Source organism: Scyliorhinus canicula, chromosome 2, assembly GCF_902713615.1.
Source record: "Scyliorhinus canicula chromosome 2, sScyCan1.1, whole genome shotgun sequence".
Classification (NCBI taxonomy): Eukaryota; Metazoa; Chordata; class Chondrichthyes; order Carcharhiniformes; family Scyliorhinidae; genus Scyliorhinus; species Scyliorhinus canicula.
Window position 1 is genome coordinate 164,663,153 of NC_052147.1, and position 15,554 is coordinate 164,678,706.

General features: G+C 42.7%; 1 protein-coding gene across 13 annotated transcripts in view; it reads right to left on the reverse strand.

The window, feature by feature from the left end:
• LOC119961066 (microtubule-associated protein 2-like) overlaps positions 1–15,554 on the reverse strand; it is a 418,551-nt gene that overhangs the window by 102,243 nt on the left and 300,754 nt on the right. The window lies entirely within an intron of this gene.

Sequence of the window (15,554 nt, forward strand, 5' to 3'; positions counted from 1 at the left end):
TCTTTGACCTGTGCAAGCTTTTTACCTGATATTCCCTCAAACCCTTCGGTTAGAGGAGGTGGAAGGGTGGGGGACACTGCAAGTGTAGTGTCTCGGGTTTAGCAACCGCCCAGCTTGTTACAGGCACTCACCTTCCCGACAGGCCCCTGCTCCCGCCGAAAATCCGGAGGCCGCTCCCGCTGTAAGGTAAGCAAATTTAAAGGCACTCACTCACCTTCCTGCCAGGCCCCTGCTCCCCGCGAAAATCCGGAGGCTGCTCCCGCTGAAAGGTAAGCAAATTTAAAAGTACTCACTCACCTTCACGACAGGCCCCTGCTCCCACTTCCCAACGACCGTGGTTGTTTTTGTTTTGGTTAGAGGAGGAGGTAGGGGGGGAAACACTGAGGAAGTGTTTCAGGTTTAACTGTCACTTGACAACAGCCCCTCCACAAACCACCTTCAAATTAGGCTGACCGCACTGCACGTATGCAAATCTCCCCGGAACAGCCAATCAGTAGCTCTGCTCTGCTGCCCTCTGCTGGATGTGCACCTGCAGCTTCCGACCCGGAAGTGCGTGGGCCTGTATCTGCAGCAAAAGCTGTGAGATGTACTCCGGGTCCCTGCTGGCCCCCTGCAGGGCTGGGAATTCGTGTCTCTTTGAACCAAGTTTTTCTGGGGTAAAACTCTACCGTTTTGACGCCAGCATCAGGACATAGTCCCAATAATGGAGAATCCAGCCCACTATTCCTGAGATGTTCACCCAATGTTACATTCTCCACTCATTTCATTCTCTTGGACTAAATTCCGCAACATTCTTCCTAAATGAGCAGGAAAAATACTGATTCAAGAAAGTTTGCCTGAACACCATAATATTAAATTTCCTTTCCTCTGGCCTTAGCGCAATCATTGCCCCATTCAATATTGGAAGTTGTTCAAGTCTCTCATAAAAATTATGAAATGAAAATCGCTTCTTGTCACAAGTAGGCTTCAAATGAAATTACTGTGAAAAGCCCCTAGTCACCACATCCCAGCGCTTGTTCGGGGAGGCTGGTACGGGAATTGAACCATGCTACTGGCCTACCTTGGTGTGCTTTAAAAGCCAGCTCTTTAGCCCTGTGCTAAACCAGCCCCTTATGTTATAGTTCTTGTGTTTCACAGTAATTTATTTCCAAATTTGTTCCTCTATTTCTTTCCTCATGACCTTTCAAATACAACAAAAGTCTAATAACTGCTTTGTTTTTCAGATTTGGTCCTTGATCCATCAAGGATGTTTGCATTTTCCAACATTGACATATTTTCCTCCATCAAACTGCTACCCTTCCTCCTTTTGTTTTGTTCCCTATCTTTCCTGGGTATTTTATATCCAGGAATAATAAACATCCAATGCTCTCCATTTCTGAGGCAGGTGTCAATTATTCCATTCCATCTGTGAGAGACTAAGACCTCACCCTGTATATTTTACAAAATATATAGAAATATGCTTACTGCTATCTCAAAGACCCAAACTGACTGAATCTATATCTGTCTGTAACCCCCAAAAAAAGGAAGTACCTGACAGTATCCAGGAACTTGCACCACGTTATCCATGAAACCGCACAGTCCAAAGAGGTATACAAAGGCCATCTACATTACTGGGATGTGGAACCAGAAATATTGCCTTGCTGTACAACAAAGTATCAGGCTACCATTTTACCATCTTACAAGCAACCTCAAAGACAAGGAGCTCTGGCACAGGTTGGTCACCTGGCCCCCATCTACACTGTTTCTTCTAGAACGTCTGTACCATTGCAGACTATTCCATCTCTACCTGCCTACCTCATCATAAGAAGTCAGTACCACTGGAAAAGTGAATTATACAGTATTGGTTTTAAGTCCACCAACATCCATGAAGAAATATCTCATCAAAATTTGATTCTTGAATGCACATGAAACAATATTTATTTTCTCTGCAGTCTCTGCACTGTAAATGTTTCTTTTTTCTGTCCATCTTGGACTGTATGAATGCATGTCATCCTATCTTCCACATGAACTAACTCTTCTGATTTCATCCTATCTTGAGTTTGCTGTGGGGTTACTAACATAATATAATTTGGGTCACACCAAACCAAGGGTTTGAGAAATACTTCACAACTTGTAAAAAAAATGCTTAAAATATATTACACTTCTGACTCTTCCTAGTTTTGATGAAAGGTCATCAGACTGAAAACTTAACTCTCTTTCCACAGGCGCCGCCTGAGGTGCTAGTTATTTTAAGTTTCTGTTTGAATTTCTAACTTAGACCTGTGTATTTTCTATGCTTCTGGCTAATTCTGCATTATTTCTAATTGTCTTCTCTACTTCTTAATTTCATATCATAGTGTCTAAACCCCTGACCAATTGGTTAATGCAAATATACAAATTAGGAGCAAATTCCCCCATAAAAGGAAATATCCTCTCCACATTCATTCTATTGAGTCACCTCTCCCTCTTCTAAACTCCAGTGGATATAGGCCGAGCCTATCCAACCATTCCTCACAATAATACTGGTCATCTCTGGTATTAATTTAATAAACCTTCTCTGAATTGCTTCCAGCACATTTACTTATTTCTTTAAAAAGGGAGAATACGGTATACAGTATTCCAGATGTGGTATCACTAGTGCCCTATATAACTGAAGCAAAACTTCTCTACATTTGTGATCAATTCTCCTCGTAATAAACAATATTAGAATCATAGAATCCCCACAGTGCAGTATGCACCGTCCCTGTTCTATTAGCTTTCTTAATTACTTGCTGTTTCTGCATACCATATTCATCCATTAGAACACCAGATCCTTTTGAATCTCTGAGCTCTGCAATCTCTCACCATTTAGATAATAAGTATTCTTTCTGCCAAAATGGCCAATTCAACATAATGCGAATTTCCCAGATTTTCGCCCACTCACTTAACCTATCTATGTCCCTTTGTAGCCTCTTTGCCTCATCTTCACAACTTACTTTCCTGCCTATCTTTGTGTCATCAGCAAATTTGACAATCATACTTTCAGTCCTTTAATCCAAAAAATGTATATAAATTGTAAAAGGTTGAGGCCCCAGCACCGATCCCTGTGGCACACCACTCGTTACATCCTGCCAACCAGAAAAAGGCTCATTTATGGCTAACTTCCGTTTCTTGTTCGCCAGTCAATCTTCAATCCATCTTACCCCTGCACCATGAGCTTTTATTTTCCACAATAACCTTTGATGTGGCACCTTATCAAATGCTTTTTGGAAATCTAACTACAGTACATCCACCGGTTCCTCTTGATCTGATTCTTCAAAGAATTCCAAAAATTGGTTAAACACAATTTCCCTTTCTTTAACCCATGTTGACTATGCCTTATTGCCGTGAATTTTTCTAAGTGCCCTGATAGCATATTTAATAATACCCTCTCACATTTTCCCCATGACACATGTTAAGCTAGCTGGCCTAGAGATTTCTGTTCTCTGTTTCCCCCCGTTACACTGCCAGACTTGCTTCTTCCCTTGCAGCTTAAATTCTGACTTGCAAGACCTCAGTCTTCTTCATTTCAATGTATTTAGCTACAAGATCTTTTAAAGGCCATATTTTGCCGATAATTGTTTGTCTCCTAGCTTTCAATTTTGTAACTGCATATTTAGGGTGGGATTCTCCAGCTGTGTCCGCCTGGCGACCAGAGAATCCCGTCTCAGGTCAATGGACTTCTTGATTGTCTGCTTCTCGCCTGTGGCATTCTTGCGGGGGGCGGGGCGGAAAAATCCAGGCCTTAGTGTCATTTTGCTACATTATATATGCATGATACATTAGGACTTAAAAAGCAAAATTATATACATAGAACAGTACAGCACAGAACAGGCCCTTCGGCCCTCGATGTTGTGCCGAGCAATGATCACCCTACTCAAACCCACGTATCCACCCTATACCCGTAACCCAACAACCCCCCTCCCCCCTTACTTTTAGGACACTACGGGCAATTTAGCATGGCCAATCCACCTAACCCGCACATCTTTGGACTGTGGGAGGAAACCGGAGCACAGTGACCCAGCCGGGAATCAAACCTGGGACCCTGGAGCTGTGAAGCATTTATGCTAACCACCATGCTACCGTGCTGCCTCAAAACATGTGAGTGGTTCGATGATGTATCAGTTTGCTTTTCATTTCTCTCTTATCACATATGAAAACTACTCATAAATATTTATGTATTTAGTCATTATCTAATCTCCGCATTATTGGACCACATGGTTTCAATTTATCAGCCACTTGTTATAGAGCACACTGTATTTTCTAAGATAAAAAGGAAAGCTTTTTCATGGTGTGTGGGCATCACCGGCAAGGCCAGCATTTGTTACTCATCCCTAATTGCCCTCTGAACTGAGCGGCTATACTGGGCTATTTCAATGAACCTTGGGTCTGGAGTCACATGTAGGCCAGACTGGGATTTCCTGCCCTTAAGGATATTAATGAATCAGATGAGTCTTTAAAACAATCGATGATAGATTCCTGGTCACTGTTACTGAGACGAGCTTTATAGCTCAGATTTATTAATTTAAATTAAATTCCACTCGCCGCCATGATGGGATTTGAACCCATTTCCCCGATGCCGGAGCCTCTGAAGAAGAGTCATTCGGACTCAAAGCATTGGCTCGGTTGCTCTCTCCATAGATGCTGCCAGATCCACGGAGTTTATCCAGCATTTTCTGTTTTTAGCTCTGGATTATTGGTCCAGTTACATTACCACTGCACGACCATCTTCCTCAATACTACCTTCAGAGCAACACATTTAAAGACAGACTATAATGTTGATGTCCTTCATTCCAAACTAGAGAGTCAGATAAGTAGATTAACCAGCTCAATGAATTCTTCTTCATTCTCACTATTCCAGTTTGTTCTGAGGAAACACATTCCTATTGTGAAAAATATTCACCATATCTGTAGCGATTCTGATACACAATTTGCAGGTCCAAGGTGCTGCCCCATCTCAATTCAACTACTGCTGAAATCCTCATCCACAGCCATTGTTACTCTAAACCTAAATATTCCAATGGGTCTCCAAGCCTTTCATCTCTCATCCCCCCACAAACTTGAGCTCACCCAGGGCAACGTTCATTTCCTAACTTACACACAGTCCCATTCACCCATCATCCCTATGCTCATTGATGTGCACTGGCTCCCAGTCCTGCAAGCCTCAAGTTTGAAATCCTTCGGTGGGATTCTCTGTTGGTGGGATCCTCCGCCCTATTGGCAGTGCACCCACGCCCGCGCGTTTCCCGACAGCAAGGGGTGGCCCACAATGGGAAACCCCATTGGCTGGTTGCAGAAACGGAGAATCCCATTGCTGGCGGGGGTGCACCGTGCAGGAAAACAGGGCTGACGGGATGGAGAATCCCGCACCACATCTGAAAAAAAAACTATTTATGCCAGAAATCAGAAATAAAAACAGGAATTGCTCACAATAACATGGTAACATTGCAAAAAGCTATTACAAAAAAAAAACTATATATTCCAGAAATCTGAAATAAAAACAGGAATTGCTGGAAACACGTAATGAAAGATCATCAACCTGAAATGTTAACTATCATTTCTCTATCCATAGATGCTGTTAAACTGGCTGTCAATTTAAGCATCAAATGGGGCATAAAGATGGTTCCCATTCCAGCGCAATTGTCTGGGGGAAATTAGGGCTTCAGGACAATTGCCAAGTAATCACTTACATGGGATACCCCAGCACATCATTCGGGTACCCCCCCAAATGCGATGCTGAGGAACCAGGAAGTCATGGACCATGAAGTACTTTCTTCTCTCTGGTTGGAAGGCATGCTGAAAATGATACTCGAACCAGATTTAACGTTAAAAGTCAGCAGTCAAAGCTGTATTTTGTACATCTTGTCGTCATGGCCAGGAATTTAAGAAAATGATCCGAGAAGCAACAAACTGACTGATGCCTTTTGATGAGATGGGAACAGACCCCTCAACATTTCCTAATGCCGGATCCCTCTATGCCCTTCCTATCAATGTATTAGTTGAGATACCTTTTGAACACCGTTAATGTATCTGCTTCTACAACCTCTCCTGGTAGTGCGTTCCAGGCACTCATCACCCTCTGTGTAAAAAAACCTGCCTCACACGTCTCTAAACTTTGCCCCATGGACCTTAAACGTATGCCCCCTAGTGACTGACCCCTCCACCCCGGGAAGGAGTGCCTGCCCCTCGACTCTATCCATGCCTCTCATAATCTTGTAGATCTCTTTCAGGTCACCCCTTAACCTCCGTCGTTCTAATGAAAACAGTCCAAGTTATTCTTCCTCTCCGCATAGCTAACAGCCTCCAGACCAGGCAACATCTTGGTAAACCTCCTCTGAATCCTCTCCAAAGCCTCCACATCCTTCTGGTAGTGCGGCAACCAGAATTGTTCTCAATATTCCAAGTGCGGCCTTACCAAGGTTCTATACAACTGTAGCATGACCTGCCAGTTTTTATACTCATTGCCCTGTCCAATGAAGGCAAGCATTCCATATGCTTTCTTGAGTTAGCCAATGATCAGGGACAGGTAGGTATGGTACAATTCAGGCAGGTATGGGGATTCAACAGGTGTTGATGGACAAGCTTCAGCCCTTGAATTTAATCAACAGGTATGAGGTACTTGCTACGTGTATAATGAGAACAATAACCGCAGGATGGATGGCAAACTGATAATGGCATTCAGGGGCGGGATGAAGGAAGGTTTAAAAATCTAAAGATGAAAGGTGAGGCAAGACAGCAGTGTAGCAATTTTAGTGAGAGATTTTAGTGCTCTTAGCAAATAAGGCCCTTGTAAAGAATATTTATTTATTGATTTGATAATGGTAAAAAGATAAAATTAATGACTGAAGTATTCACAATAAGATAGACGAACTAGCCGCACAAATATTGAAAGATGGATTAGATCTAATTGCCAAACATGTTTACAAGATGACCGATGCAGGCAATAAGTATTACAGGGTACATAACATTGCAAAAAGACAGAAAGGAAAAGGGGGATGGTAGCCGTGATAATAAAAGATGACATAGGGTAGGGCAATAGAGAGAAAGGATCTTGATTCAAAAAAGCCAAGGAATATTTCCTTCTGAAATAATTCTTTGTTTCCGCTTTCATAACCCTCGTGGCAGCAAGTTCCAGGCCATTATCACTACTTGCATCAAAATCTTCTTTCTCACATTCCCCTGCATCTCTTGCCCAAAATCTTAAACCTGTATTCTTAATGTTTTTCTGTCATCAGCTAAATGGGAAGAATTTTTCCCTATCTATCTTCTCTGAGGCTGACATAACATTGTTGTCAACTGCAATCCCTCAATTCAAGGATAACATATACTCAGGATTGCTAGTTTCTACCATGGATCTTCACATGACTGAACAGGCCAATTCTTGGCTCAGAGATCTTGGCATATGGGGCAGGATTTCATATGAGGCAGTGTGATCTGGAGTGCAAGATTTGCTTAATTTTCTTTCTTTCCTTCTCTGCCACAGCTTTGCCTCGTCATTAAGAAGCTGGGACTCGAAGCATGATGGACAAGTTGTCACAAGCTCCGCCGAATCATTGATGTCAATGTTGTGCACTTCAAGGAGAGCTTTAGAGTACCTTTGAAGCGTTACCTTGGTCCTGCTCTGGAACTTTGGTCAATTGAAGAGCTGATAAAACTGCTCCCTCCTGAAGATGGCGCCGGAGCGAGGCAACTCTCTGCGAGCTCTCCCCAACAGATCCACTTTTTACTTAACTTATACTCGTTTTAATCTTTTAAAATTTAATTCTAAGACTAATATTATTACTAACCTCTCTCTTTTATACATTGTGTACCTTGTGTTGCCCTATTATGTATTTTCTTTTATTCCCTTTTCTTCTCATGTACTTAATGATCTGTTGAGCTGCTTGCAGAAAAATACTTTTCACTCTACCTCGGTACACGTGACAATAAACAAATGCAACCCGATCCAATCCAAAACAGGATCTGGCAGGAAACAATGTTTTTGGCCATCCATGCAGTGTCCAGCCCATTGAGTTTGTTACCTGAATGCTGGTTGAACCGGCTTCAAGAAGGAAGCTAGCATTTGTTTGATGGTCCTCCTGGAGGATATGGTGGAGGAATTGCTGGTGAGTTTCTGGAGCACTCCATGTTTTGCTGAAAAACCATTCAGGTGTCACTGCAGGACAGGAGTGAGGTGACGACAACCACATAGTACAGAAAGTCTTTGACTTGAGGAGGTCTTTGTTGTCAATCATTCATTGCCGTAGTTTTTAGAAAGTTGAGCTGGCATAGTTGATTCTGTCTTGGATTTCTTCAGCAGTGGTAGACATTCGAGAGATGATTGCCAAGGTATGGGAGGGCTCAACATATTCCAGCATCTCTTCTTCAACATATATAGCAGGTGGAATGACCAGCTGTTGGTTGAGCTGTGAGTTTTGTTTTGGCAACGTTCGGGAACTGGTCAAATCTCTTGTTTACAGAATTGAAGAGTTTGAGAGTGGCTTGCAATTCTGGCAGAGTGCGCAATAATACTGCAGTCATTGCAAACTGTAGATCATGTATATCTATGGTGGTCAGCTTAGTTTGGCATGGAGGTGGTTGAGGGTAGAGTCTAGGTGGCATTTAATACTGACATCAGTGGACAGTTGATCTTTGATAAGGTGAACAACCACTGTCAGGCAGATAATAATAATCTTAATTAATATCACAAATAGGCAGGGTGGCACAGTGGTTAGCACTGCTCCCTCATAACGCTGAGGACCCAGGTTCGATTCCGGTCCTGGGTCACTGTTTGTGGAGTTTTCACATTCTCCCCGTGTCTGCGTGGGTCTCACCCCGACAACCCAAAAAGATGTGCAGAGTAGGTGAATTGGCCACGCTAAACTGCTCCTTGATTGGAAAGAAAAATTGGGTTTATGTAAAAGAAAAGTGTCACAAGTAGGCTTACATTAACACTGTAATGAAGTTACTGTGAAAATAGCATGGGGCTATCACACAGCCTTGCTTAAACATAGTTTGGATTGTGAAGGCATCTGTTTCGAATCTTCCACTCATGACAGTTTTGTTCACATCCATCAAATCTTCCCTCGATCTCCTTTGCTCCAAGGACAAGAATTCCAGTGCTTCCAACCTAACTTTGTAACTAACTAAACGTCCCATACCCGGAACCACACTGATAAATCTCCTCCTTATTCTGGAACCACACCGATAAGTCTCATCCTTCAATGACCTTCTGAAAGTGTAGTGAACAGAAATTGATGTATAACTTTAGTTGGGACCCAACCAGAGCTTTATAAAGAATCAGCGTAACTTCCATGCTTTTGTCCTGAGTATTTTAGGAAATCCAGGAACCCTTATGCTTCTATAGCCACTCTCTCAATTCATGCTGACATCTTTGAACATGAATCCTCAGATCCTTCTGTCCTTGCACACTTTTGTGAACTATTTCATTAAGTCAAGATTGCCACTCCATATCCGTTCTGCCAAAATGCATCACCTTGCACTTAACTTTATTGAATTCTATCTGTCACTTGTCTGCCCATTCTGCTAGCCTATCTGTCCTGTTGCAGGTGATTCATATCAAGCTCACAGTTTGATATTCCTCCATTTTTGGTATCATCAAAGTTAGAAATGTTACTTTATGTTCCAAGATCAAAGTCATTTATATGTAGCCCAAAAATAAAATGACCCCAGCACTGACCCTTCGGGGAACCCCACTGTCTACTACACTATAGTCTGAAAAACAATCATCTACCGCAACTCGGCTGGTTTCTGTCCTTAAGCCAGTTTTTTTTAGCCAGTTGAATATTGACCTTCCTATTCCATGAGCTTCGTTTTTTGGCATTTTATGTGGTACCATGCCAAAATGTTTCTTAAAATTTACATATCCAACATCCACTGAACTCTTTTCATCAGCCTTCTCTGTTACTTCATCAAAAAAAAATTAACATTAATTACGATCTGACTTTCACAAACCCACGCTGACTGTCCTTAATTAGCTCAAACCTTTCCGATTATATATTCCAAAATCTTACCCACTACTAATGTTAAACTAACTGTCCTGAAGTTGCTAAGACTGTCCTTACATCCTTTTTTTGTTAAGGATGCCACATTTGCCTGATTGCCCATATCTTCAGAGTTCAAAAAGTCATAATCGATGCACAGTGTGATGTTGTAAGGGGTCAGGCAACGATATAGGTGGGGTTCAGAGACAACGCAAGCAACCAGAAGACAAAGTCAAATCAATAAACAATTTATTGATTAATTCATGTGAAGGCACGTAGTCAGGTTCATGGTTGTATAAACCGAAAAAGGGCTCAAGCTTCTGAGGCAGGTTCTCACACAATCCATAGTCAGGTTCTTGGGTGGGTTCATCGTCAAGTAGTGGTCGTAATGCACAAAAGCACACTGCAAGTAATTTACACAGGAATCCAATATCCTCCTCAATTCCAGGCTGAGGGCCTTTATTATTGCTTGGTAATCTACTTACTTAGTCTTTCTAAGTGTTTGTAGCTGTTACCACACTCCTGAATGACCCTTGTATGGACTGATCTGATCTCTTCACACATCTTCTCTACTGAGTAGTACTACACTATACTTCACCTAATGCCTGTGCCTATGTATTTACATTGTTTATTTATGTATGTCCTGTGTTTTTCCATGTAGGGAACAATCTGTCTGGACTGTATGCAGAACAATACTTTTCACTGAACCTTGGCACACGACACAATAAATTAAATCCAATCCAAGGGCAGTCACTCTCACCTCACCTCTGGAATTCAGCTCTTTTATCTACGTTTGAACAAAGGCTGTAATGAGGTCAGGAGTTGAGTGACCCTGGCAGAACCCAAACTGAGCTTTGGTGAGCAGGTTATTGCTGAGTAAGTGCTGCTTGATAGCACTGTTGATGACTCCTTCCATCACTTTACTGATGATGGAGAGTAGACTGATTGGGTGATAATTGGTCTGGTTGATGCTGGGGAGGGGATGAGATGTATCATCCACTGGGCAGTTCCCCCGAACCATTCTGTCATGGACAGATGCACCTGCGGCTCCAGGTTGGTGAGGATGAGGTCAACTATGTTTTTCCCTTTTGTTGGTTCCCTCACCACCCGTTGGTCCCCGTCGAGCAGCTATGTCCTTTAGGACCTGCCCAGTTCAGACTGTGGTGGTGATACCAAAGCACTCTTTGTGATGGGTATTTAAGTACTTCACCGAGAGTACATTCTGTGCACTTCCTACTCTCTGTGCTTCTTCCAAGTGGTGTTCAACATGGAGGAGTACTGGTTCAACAGTTCAGGAGAAATGGTATGTGGTAATCAGCAGATTTTCTTGCCCATATTTAACCTGGTAACATGAGACTTCATGGGGTCCAGAGTAGATATCCCAGGACAAGTCTCTCCCGTTTGTATATCACTGTGTCATCACCTGCACTGGGTCTGTCCTGCCAATGGGACAGGACATACCCAAGAATGGTGATGTCTGGAACATTATCTGTAAGGTATTATTCCGTGAGTATGACTGTGAGACTGTTGCATGTCGAGACTGTGAGTCAGCTCTCCCAATTTTGGCACAAGCCCCCAGATGCCAGTACAACTGAGTGGCTTTCTAGGCTATTTCAGAGAGAGTTAAGAGTCAACCAAATTGCTGTGTCACACGTAGGCCAGACCAGGTAAGGACGGCAGGTTTTCTTCCCTAAAGAACATGAGTGAACCAGATGGACTTTTACAACAATCGACAATGGTTTCACGGTCGTCATTGGACTGTTCATTCCAGATGATTTTTATTGAATTTAAATTCCACCATCTGCTATGGGGAGAGTGGAACCTGGCTCTCCACAGCATTACCCTGAGTCTCCAGATTACTAGTCAGTGACAATAGGAGGCTAGAGAGGAAATTGCTGAGGGCTTGACAGAAATCTTTGGATCCTCACTGTCTTCAGGTGATGTCCCGGAGGACTGGAGAATAGCCAATGTTGTTCCTTTGTTTAAGAAAAGTAGCAAGGATAATCCAGAGAACTACAGGTCGGTGAGCCTTACGTCAGTGGTTGGGAAATTACCGGAGAGAATTCTTCGAGACAGGATCTACTCTGATTTGGGAGCAAATGGACGTATTAGCAAGAGGCAGCACGGTTTTGTGAAGGAGAAGTCGTGTCTCACTAACTTGATACAGTTTTTCGAGGAGGTTACAAAGATGATTGATGCAGGTAGAGCAGTGGATGTTGTGTATATGGACTTCAGTAAGGCCTTTGACAAGGTCCCTCATGGCAAACTGGTACAAAAGGTGAAGTCACATGGGATCAGGGGTGAGCTGGCAAGATGGATACAGAACTGGCTCGGTCATAGAAGGCAGTAGCAATGGAAGGGTGCCTTTCTGATTGGAGGGCTGTGACTAGTGGTGTTCCGCAGGGATCAGTGCTGGGACCTTTGCTGCTCGTAGTACATATAAATGATTGGGGGAAAATGTAACTGGTCTGATTGGTAAGTTTGCAGACGATACAAAGGTTGGTGGAATTGTGGATAGCGATGAGGACTGTCAGAGGATACAGCTGGATTTAGATCGTTTGGCGACTTGGGCGGAGAGATGGCAGATCGAGTTTAATCCAAAAGGGGCTGGTTTAGCTCACTGAGCTAAATCGCTGGCTTTTAAAGCAGACCAAGGGAGGCCAGCACAGTTCGATTCCCGTACCAACCTCCCCGGACAGGCGCCGGAATGTGGCGACTAGGGGCTTTTCACAATAACTTAATTGAAGCCTACTCGTGACAATAAGCAATTTTCATTTATTTCATCCGGAAAAATGTGAGGTAATGCATTTTGGAAGGTCTAATGCAGGTAGGGAATATACAGTGAATGGTAGAACCCTCAAGAGTATTGACAGAGAGATCTTGGTGTACAGGTCCACAGATCACTGAAAGGGGCAACACAGGTGGAGAACGTAGTCAAGAAGGCATATGGCATGCTTGCCTTCATTGCCCGGGGCATTGAATATAAGAATTGGCAAGTCATGTTGCAGCTGTAAAGAACCTTAGTTAGGCACTTGGAGAATAGTGTTCAATTCTGGTTGGCACACTACTCGAAGGATGTGGAAGATTTAGAGAAGGTGCAGAAGAGATTTACCAGGATGTTGCCTGGTATGCAGGGCATTAACTATGAGGAGAGGTTGAATAAACTCAGTTTGTTCTCACTGGAACGACGGAGATTGAGGGGTGACCTGATAGAGGTCTACAAAATTATGAGGGGCATAGACAGAGTGGATAGTCAGAGGCTTTTTCCCAGGGTAAAGGGGTCAATTGCTAGGGGGCACAGGTTTAAGGTGTAAGGGGCAAGGTTTGGAGGAGATGTACGAGGCAGGTTTTTTACACAGAGGGTAGTGGATGCTTGGAACTCGCTGCCGGAGGAGGTAGTGGAAGCAGGGACGATAGTGACATTTAAGGGGCATCTTGACAAATACATGAATAGGATGGGAATAGAGGGATATGGACCCCGGAAGTGCAGAAGATTTTAGCTTAGACAAGCAGCATGGTCGGCACAGGTTTGGAGGGCCGAAGGGCCTGTTCCTGTGCTGTACTTTTCACTTTTCACCTGAAGAAGGAGCCGTGCTCCGAAAGCTCGTGTTTGAAACAAACCTGTTGGACTTTAACCTGGTGTTGTAAGACTTCTTACTGTACTTTTCTTTGTTCTTTGTAATACCAATGGCCACCACTTCCATGATGTGGTCAGGTATACAACTGCAACTTTAAGTTAGGACTTGCTGTCATAGAATAAATAATAGGGAATCTGTAAGTCTTGTATTCTTGTTTTTCCAAAAGGCATTCAATAAGATACCACACAAAATGCTAATTTGCAAGATAAGGGCACATGGAATTGGAAGTAATATTTAACTTGATAATAGGACTAATTAATAGACAGGAAGCTTAAAGTAGGGATAAATGGACTTTTTCATCAGTGTTGTATTAGAAAGAACAAAGAACAATACAGCACAGGAACAAGCCTTCGGCCCTCCAAACCTGCGCCAATCATGTGTCCTATCTAGACCAACCACCTGTATCCTTCTATACTCCATCTGTTCATGTGCCTATCCAGATAAGTCGTAAAGGTGTTGTTAGAAATTGATATTAATTTTAGACAATGGGACCAAGAATGTACCTCAGCATGCTGACAGTGCAAAATCCAGTGGGAATGTAAGCTCTGAGGATGACACAAAGAGGCTGAAAAGAGATACACTGGATAAAAGCAAATTTCTGTGGATGTTGGAATCTGAAACCAAAGAGAAAATGCTGGAAAATCTCAGCAGGTCTGGCAGCATCTGTAGTAAGAGAAAAGAGCTAACTTTTCAAGTCCAGATGACCCTTTGTCAAAGCTACCCTCTTTTGTTCTCTCTGGGGACTGCCATTAGCACTCTTTCCCCTTGGCTTCTGTGCCTATTAGTACTATGTTCCCTTGGTTTCTGTGGCTATGTCTCAACTTTCTTTCTCTCAATCCACAGTACAAATATTTCCCACTTTCTAAGTCTTTTAGCTTTGACAAAGAGTCATCTGGACTCAAAACGTTAGCTCTCTCCTCTCACTATAGATGCTGCCAGACCTGCTGAGACTCTCCAGCATTTTCTTTTTGGTTGCAAAGAGATACAGACAGGCTAAGTGAATCGGCAACAAGGTGGCAGATTAAGTATAGTGTGAGAAAGTATGAGATTATTCACTTTGCTAGCAAGAATAGAAAGGCTGAATATTTTTAAAAAATGAGTGAAAATTGTAAATGTTAATGTTTCAGAAAGATTTCAATGTACTTGCATAAGGCACACAGTTAGCATGCAGGTATAGCAAGTAATTAAAAAAAAGGAAAATGACATGTTGACCCTTATTGTAAAAATGTTGGAGCACAAGAATAAGCAACTCTTGCTACAATTGTACAGAACTTAGGTGAGACCACACCCAGAACAATGAGTGCGGATTTGGTCTCCATATATAGAGAGGAATACCTATGCATTGGAGGCTGTACAGTAAAGGTTCACTAGATTGGTTCTAAGATGAGTAGGTTGTTCTATAATGAAAGGCTGAGTAAATTGATCCTCTACTGTCTGGAGTTCAGAAGAATCAAAGGTGATCTCATTGAAACATACAAATTCTGAAGTGGTTTGACACTGAGGTTGTTTCCATTGGCTTGCGAATCTACACTCTGGGGGTGCAGTTTCAGAAAAAGAAGCCAATCATTTAGAACTGAGATGAGGAGAAATTTCCTAATGAAAAGAGTTGCAAATCTTTGATCTTCTCGACCCCAGGGAATCAAAGAAACGGGGACTGGGTGGGAGTGGAGTTGAGGCAGAAGATCGGTCATTATCCTATTGAATGGCAGATCAGGCTTAAGGGCTGAATGGTTACGCCTACTCCTATTTTTTTTTATCTCTATGTTCTTGACATAAGCTAAGGATTCCGGCATGCTCCATAACATATCAACTGATTAACTACCAAACTCCTGGCAAATCTGTGATACTGATGTTCTTGAATCTGACCCCCCAAAACCTTCTTACTGGTCTCTGCCAGTACTTAAGTTACCCAGTTCCAAACCTGTCTTGTTTCAGG